Source organism: Gymnoscopelus microlampas (genome assembly GCF_963454915.1).
Source record: "Gymnoscopelus microlampas genome assembly, chromosome: 5".
Classification (NCBI taxonomy): Eukaryota; Metazoa; Chordata; class Actinopteri; order Myctophiformes; family Myctophidae; genus Gymnoscopelus; species Gymnoscopelus microlampas.
In genome coordinates, this window is record NC_139942.1 from 53,357,103 (window position 1) to 53,368,520 (window position 11,418).

At 46.3% G+C, this 11,418-nt stretch overlaps 1 pseudogene across 1 annotated transcript; it reads right to left on the reverse strand.

Moving 5' to 3' along the window:
- Positions 1–713: 713 nt before the first annotated feature.
- On the reverse strand, positions 714–1,461 carry LOC311045197 (lipoyl amidotransferase LIPT1, mitochondrial-like; annotated as a pseudogene). Its single transcript has one exon. The product of its transcript is annotated as a lipoyl amidotransferase LIPT1, mitochondrial-like (transcript).
- Positions 1,462–11,418: the final 9,957 nt, after the last annotated feature.

The window sequence follows — 11,418 nt, forward strand, 5'->3', positions numbered from 1 at the left end:
TTGCCTGGAGGCGGCCAAACGGATGCGACACCTGTCAATATTCTGAATTAAATAACATATAAAGAAATAAATAATAAACCCCCATCCCGAAAAACACCCACTCCTGCCTAGGCCCAGCCTATACTAGCGTTCTGGCTGCACCACTGGTTGCATGTGGTTCTGAAATACAAAATATGAAAAAAACACATCTGTGTCTAAAGCCTAATTGAAAAGTGAAGTTCTCTCCCCTGGGATCTCCCTGTACATCACGACATCGTTCACCCGTGGTCGTTTCCTCCTGCCTGGACAATAACGCAAAACAAAAATGATGGTTTACCATTGTAAAGCCTCTACTCTGTGAGCTTAAACTGTAGAGATGGGCTACTTTGGCCAAAATGTCCACCAGGGACATCTGGTTACATGTGTTTCATTGTCAAGACCCTAGATGTGTACTTCTACACTCACTGTAATTCCCCTCTAGTATGTATTCTGTTTATAAGGTTTACTGTTCTTATGCATGCTGCTATATTGTCTGAGGATCCTTAAAACACAGACACTGCACTCTTATGGGCAGTTACACAAGATGCAACATTACAGAACACAGTGAACCTTAATATGTATTAATGTGTATGCACATACAGTATTGTTATGATTAAAAACATAAACGTACCATTCTTGACCTGCATGGTAGCGAACACTGGGCTGTGGAGACGGAGCTGGCGTAGACGGTGAACTTAGTCGTGCGTCCGAACGTCCAGCTCATTGGCCAGTCTGGTGATGCCAGGAAACAACTGCTCATCACCTGGATCCACCCGCTGCACTGGTACACTGCAACCATACTCTGTGTTGTACTGCGTTGCCACGGCGCTCATGACGGTCCGGAAGTCCAGAGCCAGGCCTTCCTCCTGCAGGTTCCTGACAGGCGAGGGGACGCTGGCCGTGGCGTTGCTCCAGATCGCGCCAGAGTGCCGCCGAGAGCAGAGCCCGATCCGCAGAGCACAGCAGAGTGCAGTGGTGGTAGGCCACGCTACCACCCAGCTTAGCTGCTGTACCAGAGATCTTGTAGTGTCCGTTGAGCAGCACGTCGATGCGGTCAGTGCTGTGGACGTCCGGCCGTGGGGAGAGCTTCTTCAGAGCCGTGGTGAGCAGCCTCAGGTTCCTGTGTCTGTCGTACTGCTTCCTGGAGGTGAAGAAGGTCAGGTTGACGTTGCCCAGGTCATGGAACACCGTTCCTCCTCCACTCCTCCTCCTGGCCAGAGGAACCTTAGAGCTCCTCAGCACCTTCATGTCACTCTCCTGCCAGGGGTTCTGGTGCCTGCCCACCACCACACAGGGGGAGTTCCTACACAACAGCAGCACATGTGGATTGTTCTGCAGGTCCATGTGGTCGTAGATCCAGTCCTCCAGGGCTAAGTTCTCGTAGATGTTTGTAGACACAGACTGTAAGACCAGGCCCGGGGATGCTTTAAACACAGAGGTCATGCTCCTCCTAAAAAAAAGTAAACTTACTGCTCTCATGTTTGTTGTGGTTTCAGTGTGTTGAGCTAGTCCCTGTATGATATTACACTCTGTGTTCTGTTCACACATGCCAGTTTGTAATTTGTGTTCTGTTCTTGTGCTTCCATGTGAAACAGACAGTAATCCCATGGGTGTATTTGTGTTTCTTGTGTTTTTGTGAATAAACGGACGAATGTCAGCACTGCCTCTTTGACCTGCATTTGGCTCCTACCAAAACATTGACTATTCATGACATTATCATCGCATAGGCATGCACCGCCTCACTGTCAGGTGAAAAGAAGCAGCTGGTTACTCCAAGTGTAACATGGTAGTTGGTAGGTAGGTAGGTAGACTCTCCCTCCCCAGACAATGGATATGAATATTGTCAGCAACATATATATATATATGATATATATTTAAAAAAAACTGACATGAATAAAAGGCAACCACATTTCTATATCGGTCCTTTCAATTTTCTCCAAAATGTAAACTGAATCCATTTATATAAACTGTAAAGCTGAACAAGCTGTCCGGGTCTTCCTCCTGCAGGTTCCTGACAGCCAATCGGATGGCGCCCGGATCTTGCAGCGTTTCACTGAACCCCTTCTTGACCTCCATGGTAGCGGACGTCGGGCTGTGGCTGTTGGTGGAGGCGGTGGATGCGTTGTCGTGGAGACGGAGCAGGGCGTGGACGGTGAACTTGGGCGTGCGTCCGAACGTCCACTCCCAAGACCACAGCTCATTGGCCAGTCTGGTGATGCCAGGAAATGAATGTTATGAAACAGAAAATAAGAATCAATTGAATATAGCTTACATGTACATACAATACAATAAACTTTGCTTTGGGGTCATTTACAACTACAGACAGCATTGTATTACAGTCCACAGCATTCATATTTATAAGCATCATCATCATCTGGGATTGAGACAAATATACTGTCTAGACAGAAGATACTCTTGCCTTTAGTGAGATAAAGCCCCTTTCGTCGAAGAGATCCCCATAATCAATACGATATCGCAGCGTTTCATGAACCCGTTCTTGACCTCCATGGTAGCAGACGCCGGGCTGTGATAGGTGGAGGCGGTGGATGCGTCGTCGTGGAGATGGAGTAGGGCGTGGACGGTGAACTTGGGCGTGCATCCGAACGTCCACTCCCAGCTCATTGGCCAGTCTGGTGATGCCAGGAAATTAATTTTAAATCTCACATGAAACAGAGAATAAGCATCAATGGAATATACCTTACATGTACATGAAATACAATAAACTTTGCTCTGGTGTCATGTACAACAACAGACAGCATTGTATCACAGCCCACAGCAGTCATTTTTATAAGCATCATCATCATCTGGGATTGAGACAAATATACTGTCTAGATAGAAGATACTCTTACCTTTAGTGAGCTAAAGCCCCCTTCGTCAAAGAGATCCCCATAATCAATACGATGTTGGGCCTTAGCAGCTGCAGTGTGGTCTGGAAGGCCATCTCCATCTGCCATTTCTTGTGTCCCGTGGGCATATTTTAATATTATACGCCTCATTAATGTTGCATTATACAGGGTTAATACATAGTATATAATATCTGCACGTATGAGTACAATGGAGTCACTATGTAGTACCCTGTAGTAGTACAGTAGGTTGTAGGCTGATAGGGATGGGGTCAGAGGAGGGTCAAGGGTCAGGGGTTACTGGTCTTTGAAAGCCTCCGGGTTAAAGGTTGGTGTCCAGGAAGCGTGTCAACTCGGTCAGATGACCTTCCTTGTTTCCTGTAGAAGGAGCTGCAGCTGGTCCACCACGACCAGCGTACCAGACTGGTTTGATGCGTTCAGGGCTAAGTTCTCGTAGATGTCATTGCCTCTCCTGACCCACACTGAGCTTTTCCTAACAGGGAAAATATAAAATAAAGAAACTAGACGTTAGTGGGGAGCGCTAATTAAACGACCCCAGTTAAAACTCAAGAAATCACCAAAACAGTCTATTTTCAGACCGACTTGAAGATGATGCCTGGCAGAAGAGGGATGGAATATCATTAGTCAACGGTAAACAGAGAATCCATCACTTTGACACTTTGTTCTTCAAAATTTAGAGGAGCCAATCATCTTTTACCCCTTTAATTCTCAGTTTAGTGTCATCAGCAGTGTTGGGACTAACGCGTTACTAACGTAACGTGTTACGTAACGCAACTACTTTTTGCGTTAAATAATAACGTTACTAGTTACCTTTTCCAATTCAGTAACGCCGTTATAGTTACTGTGATTTTAAAAGGTGCGTTACTGCGTTACATTATGTGATCCAACTGCCCCCTTCATCAAAGAGATCCCCATAATCAATTTAGCAAAAAATAAAGTCGTACCACAATTTGTGTGACCGCCGCCATGATACCCGGACAGAACCTGCATGCAGCCAACAGCGAGGAGAACTCGCCACACGCCTCCGCCGGCAGCCAATCGGATGGCGCCCAGATCTTGCAGCGTTTCATGAACTCCTTCTTGACCTCCATGGTAGCGGACGTCGGGCTGTGATTGGTGGAGGCGGTGGATGCGTTGTCGTGGAGACGGAGTAGGGCGTGGACGGTGAACTTGGGCGTGCGTCCGAACGTCAACTCCCAAGACCACAGCTCATTGGCCAGTCTGGTGATGCTAGGAAATGACTGCTCATCACCTGGATCCACCTGATGTACTGGTACACTGCAACCATACTCTGTGTTGTACTGCGTTGCCACGGCGCTCATGGCGGTCCGGCAGTCCAGAGCCGGGTCTTCCTCCTGCAGGTTCCTGACAGGCGAGGGGACGCTGGCCGTGGCGTTGCTCCAGATCGCGCCAGAGTGCCGCCGAGAGCAGAGCCCGATCCGCAGAGCACAGCAGAGTGCAGTGGTGGTAGGCCACGCTACCACCCAGCTTAGCTGCTGTACCAGAGATCTTGTAGTGTCCGTTGAGCAGCACGTCGAAGCGGTCAGTGCTGTGGACGTCCAGCCGTGGGGAGAGCTTCTTCAGAGCCGTGGTGAGCAGCCTCAGGTTCCTGTGTCTGTCGTACTGCTTCCTGGAGGTGAAGAAGGTCAGGTTGACGTTGCCCAGGTCATGGAACACCGTTCCTCCTCCACTCCTCCTCCTGGCCAGAGGAATTTAGTCATATTTATAAGTATCATCATCATATGGGATTGAGACAAATATACTGTCTAGATAGACGATACTCTTACCTTTAGTGAGCTAAAGCCCCCTTCGTCAAAGAGATCCCCATAATCAATACGATGTTGGGCCTTAGCAGCTGCAGTGTGGTCTGGAAGGCCATCTCCATCTGCCATTTCCTGTGTCCCGGGGGCACATTTTAATATTATACGCCTCATTAATGTTGGATTATACAGGGTAATACATAGTATATAATATATGCACGTATGAATACAATGGAGTCACTATGTAGTACCCTGTAGTAGTACAGTATGTTGTAGGCTGATAGGGATGGGGTCAGAGGAGGGTCAAGGGTCAGGGGTTACTGGTCTTTGAAAGCCTCCAGGTCAAAGGTTGGTGTCCAGGAAGCGTGTCAACTCGGTCAGATGACCTTCGTTGTTTCCTGTAGAAGGAGCTGCAGCTGGTCCACCACGACCAGCGTACCAGACTGGTTTGATGCGTTCAGGGCTAAGTTCTCGTAGATGTCATTGCCTCTCCTGACCCACACTGAGCTTTTCCTAACAGGGAAAAGGTAAAATAAAGAAACTACACGTTAGTGGGGAGCGCTAATTAAACAACCCCAGTTAAAACTCAAGAAATCACCAAAACAGTCTATTTTCAGACCGACTTGAAGATGACACTCTGGCACTTTGTTCTTCAAAATTTAGAGGAGCCAATCATATTGTACCCCTTTAATTCTCAGTTTAGTGTCATCAGGGAGCTTAAGCCTTAAACCTTTGTCAAACAGACCTTTTCTGCTGCTGCAAACATTATTACATTACAGTCATTTAGCAGACGCTTTTATCCAAAGCGACTTACAATAAGTGCATTGAACACTTCTTTCCCTCTCCGAGGTTGACAGGTGAAATCAAGGTGAAAATCCAATCCAATAACAACATAAAAGCACCTCACATGAAACAGAAAATAAGCATCAATGCAATATACCTTACATGTTCATAAGAAACAAATACAAATATATGTACAACAACAGACAGCATTGTATCACAGCCCACAGCAGTCATATTTATAAGCATCATCATCATCTGGGATTGAGACAAATATACTGTCTAGATAGAAGATACTCTAGTGAGCTAACGCCCCCTTCGTCAAAGAGATCCCCGTAATCAAATTAGCAAAAAATAAAGTCGTACCACAGTTTGTGTTACCGCCGCCATGATACCCGGACAGAACCTGCAGCCAACAGCGAAGAGAACTCGCCACACGCCTCCGCCGGCAGCCAATCGGATGGCGCCCGGATCTCGCAGCGTTTAATGAACCCCTTCTTGACCTCCATGGTAGCGGACGTCGGGCTGTGATTGGTGGAGGCAGTGGATGCGTTGTCGTGGAGACGGAGCAGGGCGTGGACGGTGAACTTGGGCGTGCGTCGGAACGTCCACTCCCAAGACCACAGCTCAGCCAGTCTGGTGATGCCAGGAAATGAATTTATTTCTCACATGAAACAGAAAATAAGAATCAATTGAATATAGCTTACATGTACATACAATACAATAAACTTTGCTTTGGGGTCATTTACTGTACAACTACAGACAGCATTGTATTACAGTCCACAGCATTCATATTTATAAGCATCATTATCATCTGGGATTGAGACAAATATACTGTCTAGATAGAAGATACTCTTACCTTTAGTGAGATAAAGCCCCTTTCGTCGAAGAGATCCCCATTATCAATACGATCTCGCAGCGTTTCATGAACCCGTCCTTGACCTCCATGGTAGCAGACGCCAGGCTGTGATAGGTGGAGGCGGTGGATGCGTCGTCGTGGAGATGGAGTAGGGCGTGGACAGTAAACTTGGGCGTGCATCCGAACGTCCACTGACTCCACTCCCAAGACCACAGCTCATTGGCCAGCCTGGTGATGCCAGGAAATGAATTTATTTCTCACATGAAACAGAAAATAAGAATCAATTGAATATAGCTTACATGTACATACAATACAATAAACTTTGCTTTGGGGTCATTTACTGTACAACTACAGACAGCATTGTATTACAGTCCACAGCATTCATATTTATAAGCATCATTATCATCTGGGATTGAGACAAATATACTGTCTAGATAGAAGATACTCTTACCTTTAGTGAGATAAAGCCCCTTTCGTCGAAGAGATCCCCATTATCAATACGATCTCGCAGCGTTTCATGAACCCGTCCTTGACCTCCATGGTAGCAGACGCCAGGCTGTGATAGGTGGAGGCGGTGGATGCGTCGTCGTGGAGATGGAGTAGGGCGTGGACAGTAAACTTGGGCGTGCATCCGAACGTCCACTGACTCCACTCCCAAGACCACAGCTCATTGGCCAGCCTGCTGATGCCAGGAAATGACAACCATACTCTGTGTTGTACTGCGTTGCCACAGCGCTCAAAACGGTCCGGCAGTCCAGAGCCGGGTCTTCCTCCTGCAGGTTCCTGACAGGCGAGGGGACGCTGGCTGCGGCGTTGCCCCGGATCCCCTCACAGGTTGGCCTGAGCGCCGCCGAGAGCAGAGCCCGACCCGCTACGCAAAGCACAGCAGAGTAAAGTGGTGGTAGTTGATGTGTCTGTCGTACTGCTTCATTGTTCAATGAGTATATAATTCAACAAGAATACATGAATATTTAACAGGCTATCTTGCCTCTGGCTCCTCATGATCTCCCATTGTTGGTTTCTTAGGGGAGGCAGAGTCGAACAAATTACTTTTGATTTGTAATGTATGGTTAAAATAATCCCGGACAGGCCTTTACTATACAACTCAAACAGACAAAGCTAGTCTTGTTTACTTCTATGATGCAAGTGGAATGTCATTTAGGCTACTGCAATTCAATTGAATCCACATTCCATTTGGATTACATTAACAATCAGGATTTTACAGTGTAGGTCCGATAAGACTCTTTACATGTTTCGCATTTTTGATGTAAAATATTATGACAAAATATACGGTATACAGATTCATAATGGTTATTATAGATTTTTTTTTGCATGTTCACTCATTCACACTGCAACTGATAAAAAAAGTACAGGCTCTGCAAAGAAGCTGTTCAAAAATGATTCTGGATGGATTTCAAATGGATTGAAAGACCACTTGCCTCTCCTGACCCACACTGAGCTTTTCTTAACAGGGAAAAGGTAAAATAAAGAAACTAAACGTTAGTGGTAGCGGATGCCGGGCTGTGATAGGTGGAGGCGGTGGATGGGTCGTCGTGGAGACGGAGCAGGGCGTGGATGATGAACTTGGGCGTGCGTCCGAACGTCCACTCCCAAGACCACAGCTCGTTGGCCAGTCTGGTGATGCCAGGAAATTACTGTTTAATTCTGAAATGAAACAGAAAATAAGCATTCATGGAATATACCTTACATGTACATGAAATACAATAAACTTTGCTCTGGTGTCATGTACAACTACAGACAGCATTGTATCACAGCCCACAGCAGTCATTTTTATAAGCATCATCATCATCTGGGATTGAGACAAATATACTGTCTAGATAGAAGATACTCTTACCTTTAGTGAGCTAAAGCCCCCTTCGTCAAAGAGATCCCCATAATCAATACGATGTTGGGCCTTAGCAGCTGCAGTGCGGTCTGGAAGGCCATCTCCATCTGCCATTTCCTGTGTCCCGGGGGCACATTTTAATATTATAAAAATGCTCCATACTTGGAGCCCCCAAATTGTTAAATCCGCCACTGGCTGCGTGTGGGTATTGGCCTCAGTGTTTTGCCTGGAGGCGGCCAAACGGATGCGACACCTGTCAATATTCTGAATTAAATAACATATAAAGAAATAAATAATAAACCCCCATCCCAAAAAACATCCGCTCCTGCCTAGGCTTACTAGCGTTCTGGCTGCACCACTGGTTGCATGTGGTTCTGAAATACAAAATATGAAAAAAACACATCTGTCTCTAACGCCTAATTGAAAAGTGAAGTTCTCTCCCCTGGGATCTCCCTGTACATCACAACATTGTTCACCCGTGGTCGTTTCCTCCTGCCTGGACAATAACGCAAAACAAAAATGATGGTTTACCATTGTAAAACCTCTACTCTGTGAGCTTATACTGTAGATGGGCTACTTTGGCCAAAATGTCCTCCAGGGACATCTGGTTACATGTGTTTCATTGTCAAGACCATAGATGTGTACTTCTACACTCACTGTAATTCCCCTCTAGTAGGTATTCTGTTAATAAGGTTTACTGTTCTTATGCATGCTGCTATATTGTCTGAGGATCCTTAAAACACAGACACTGCACTCTTATGGGCAGATACACAAGATGCAACATTACAGAACACAGTGAACCTTAAATGTATTAATGTGTATGCACATACAGTATTGTTATGATTAAAAACAACATAAACGTACCATTCTTGACCTGCATGGTAGCGAACACCGGGCTGTGGAGACTGAGCGGGGCGTAGACGGTGAACTTAGTCGTGCGTCCGAACGTCCAGCTCATTGGCCAGTCTGGTGATGCCAGGAAATGACTGCTCATCACCTGGATCCACCCGATGCACTGGTACACTGCAACCATACTCTGTGTTGTACTGCGTTGCCACGGCGCTCATGACGGTCCGGAAGTCCAGAGCCAGGCCTTCCTCCTGCAGGTTCCTGACAGGCGAGGGGACGCTGGCCGTGGCGTTGCTCCAGATCGCGCCAGAGTGCCGCCGAGAGCAGAGCCCGATCCGCAGAGCAGAGCAGAGCAGAGTGCAGTGGTGGTAGGCCACGCTACCACCCAGCTTAGCTGCTGTACCAGAGATCTTGTAGTGTCCGTTGAGCAGCACGTCGATGCGGTCAGTGCTGTGGACGTCCGGCCGTGGGGAGAGCTTCTTCAGAGCCGTGGTGAGCAGCCTCAGGTTCCTGTGTCTGTGTCCATGTGGTCGTAGATCCAGTCCTCCAGGGCTAAGTTCTCGTAGATGTTTGTAGACACAGACTGTAAGACCAGGCCCGGGGATGCTTTAAACACAGAGGTCATGCTCCTCCTAAAAAAAAAGTAAACTTACTGCTCTCATGTTTGTTGTGGTTTCAGTGTGTTGAGCTAGTCCCTGTATGATATTACACTCTGTGTTCTGTTCACACATGCCAGTTTGTAATTTGTGTTCTGTTCTTGTGCTTCCATGTGAAACAGACAGTAATCCCATGGGTGTATTTGTGTTTCTTGTGTTTTTGTGAATAAACGGACGAATGTCAGCACTGCCTCTTTGACCTGCATTTGGCTCCTACCAAAACATTGACTATTCATGACATTATCATCGCATAGGCATGCACCGCCTCACTGTCAGGTGAAAAGAAGCAGCTGGTTACTCCAAGTGTAACATGGTAGTTGGTAGGTAGGTAGGTAGGTAGGTAGACTCTCCCTCCCCAGACAATGGATATGAATATTGTCAGCAACATATATATATATATATATATATATATATGATATATATATTTTTTTTTAAACTGACATGAATAAAAGGCAACCACATTTCTATATCGGTCCTTTCAATTTTCTCCAAAATGTAAACTGAATCCATTTATATAAAGTGTAAAGCTGAACAAGCTGTCCGGGTCTTCCTCCTGCAGGTTCCTAACAGGCGAGGGGATAATGGCCGTGGTGTTCCTCCATAACAGCAGCTCATGTGGGTTGTTCTGCAGGTCCATGTGGTCGTGGATCCAGTCCTCCAGGGCTAAGTTCTCCTAGATGTCATTTTGGATGGATTTCAAATGGGTCGAAAAAAAGAAACTACACGTTAGTGGGGAGCGCTAATTAAACGACCGCAGTTAAAACTCAGTTAAAACTCAAGAAATCTCCAAAACAGTCTATTTTCAGACCGACTTGAAGATGATGCCAGGGAGAAGAGGGATCCCTTTAATTCTCAGTTTAGTGTCATCAGGGAGCTTAAGCCTTAAACTTTTTCAATGACCAAAACAAATCCGAAAAATAAGCTCAATACCACCAGACACTGACATCCAATAACAACATAAAAGCACCTCACATGAAACAGAAAATAAGCATCAATGCAATATACCTTACATGTTCATAAAATACACATACATTTACAACAACAGACAGCATTGTATCACAGCCCACAGCAGTCATATTTATAAGCATCATCAGGGATTGAGACAAATATACTGTAGATATTAGATACTCTTGACTTTAGTGAGCTAAAGCCCCCTTTGTCGAAGAGATCCCCATAATCAATTTTGCAAAAAATAAAGTCGTACCACAATTTGTGTGACCGCCGCCATGATACCCGGACAGAACCTGCAGCCAACAGCGAGGAGAACTCGCCACACGCCTCCGCCGGCAGCCAATCGGATGGCGCCCGGATCTCGCAGCGTTTCATGAACTCCTTCTTGAACCTCCATGGTAGCGGACGTCGGGCTGTGATTGGTGGAGGCGGTGGATGCGTAGTCGTGGAGACGGAGCAGGGCGTGGACGGTGAACTTGGGCGTGCGTCCGAACGTCCACTCCCAAGACCGCAGCTCATTGGCCAGTCTGGTGATGCCAGGAAATGGATTTTATGAAACAGAAAATAAGAATCAAGTGAATATAGCTTACATGTAAACCCCAAAACTTTGCTTTGGGGTCATTTACAAGTACAGACAGCATTGTATTACAGTCCACAGCATTCATATTTATAAGCATCATCATCATCTGGGATTGAGACAAATATACTGTCTAGATAGAAGATACTCTTGCCTTTAGTGAGATAAAGCCCCTTTCGTCGAAGAGATCCCCATAATCAAGACGATCTCCTCGCAGCGTTTCATGAACCCGTTCTTGACCTCCATGGTAGCAGACGC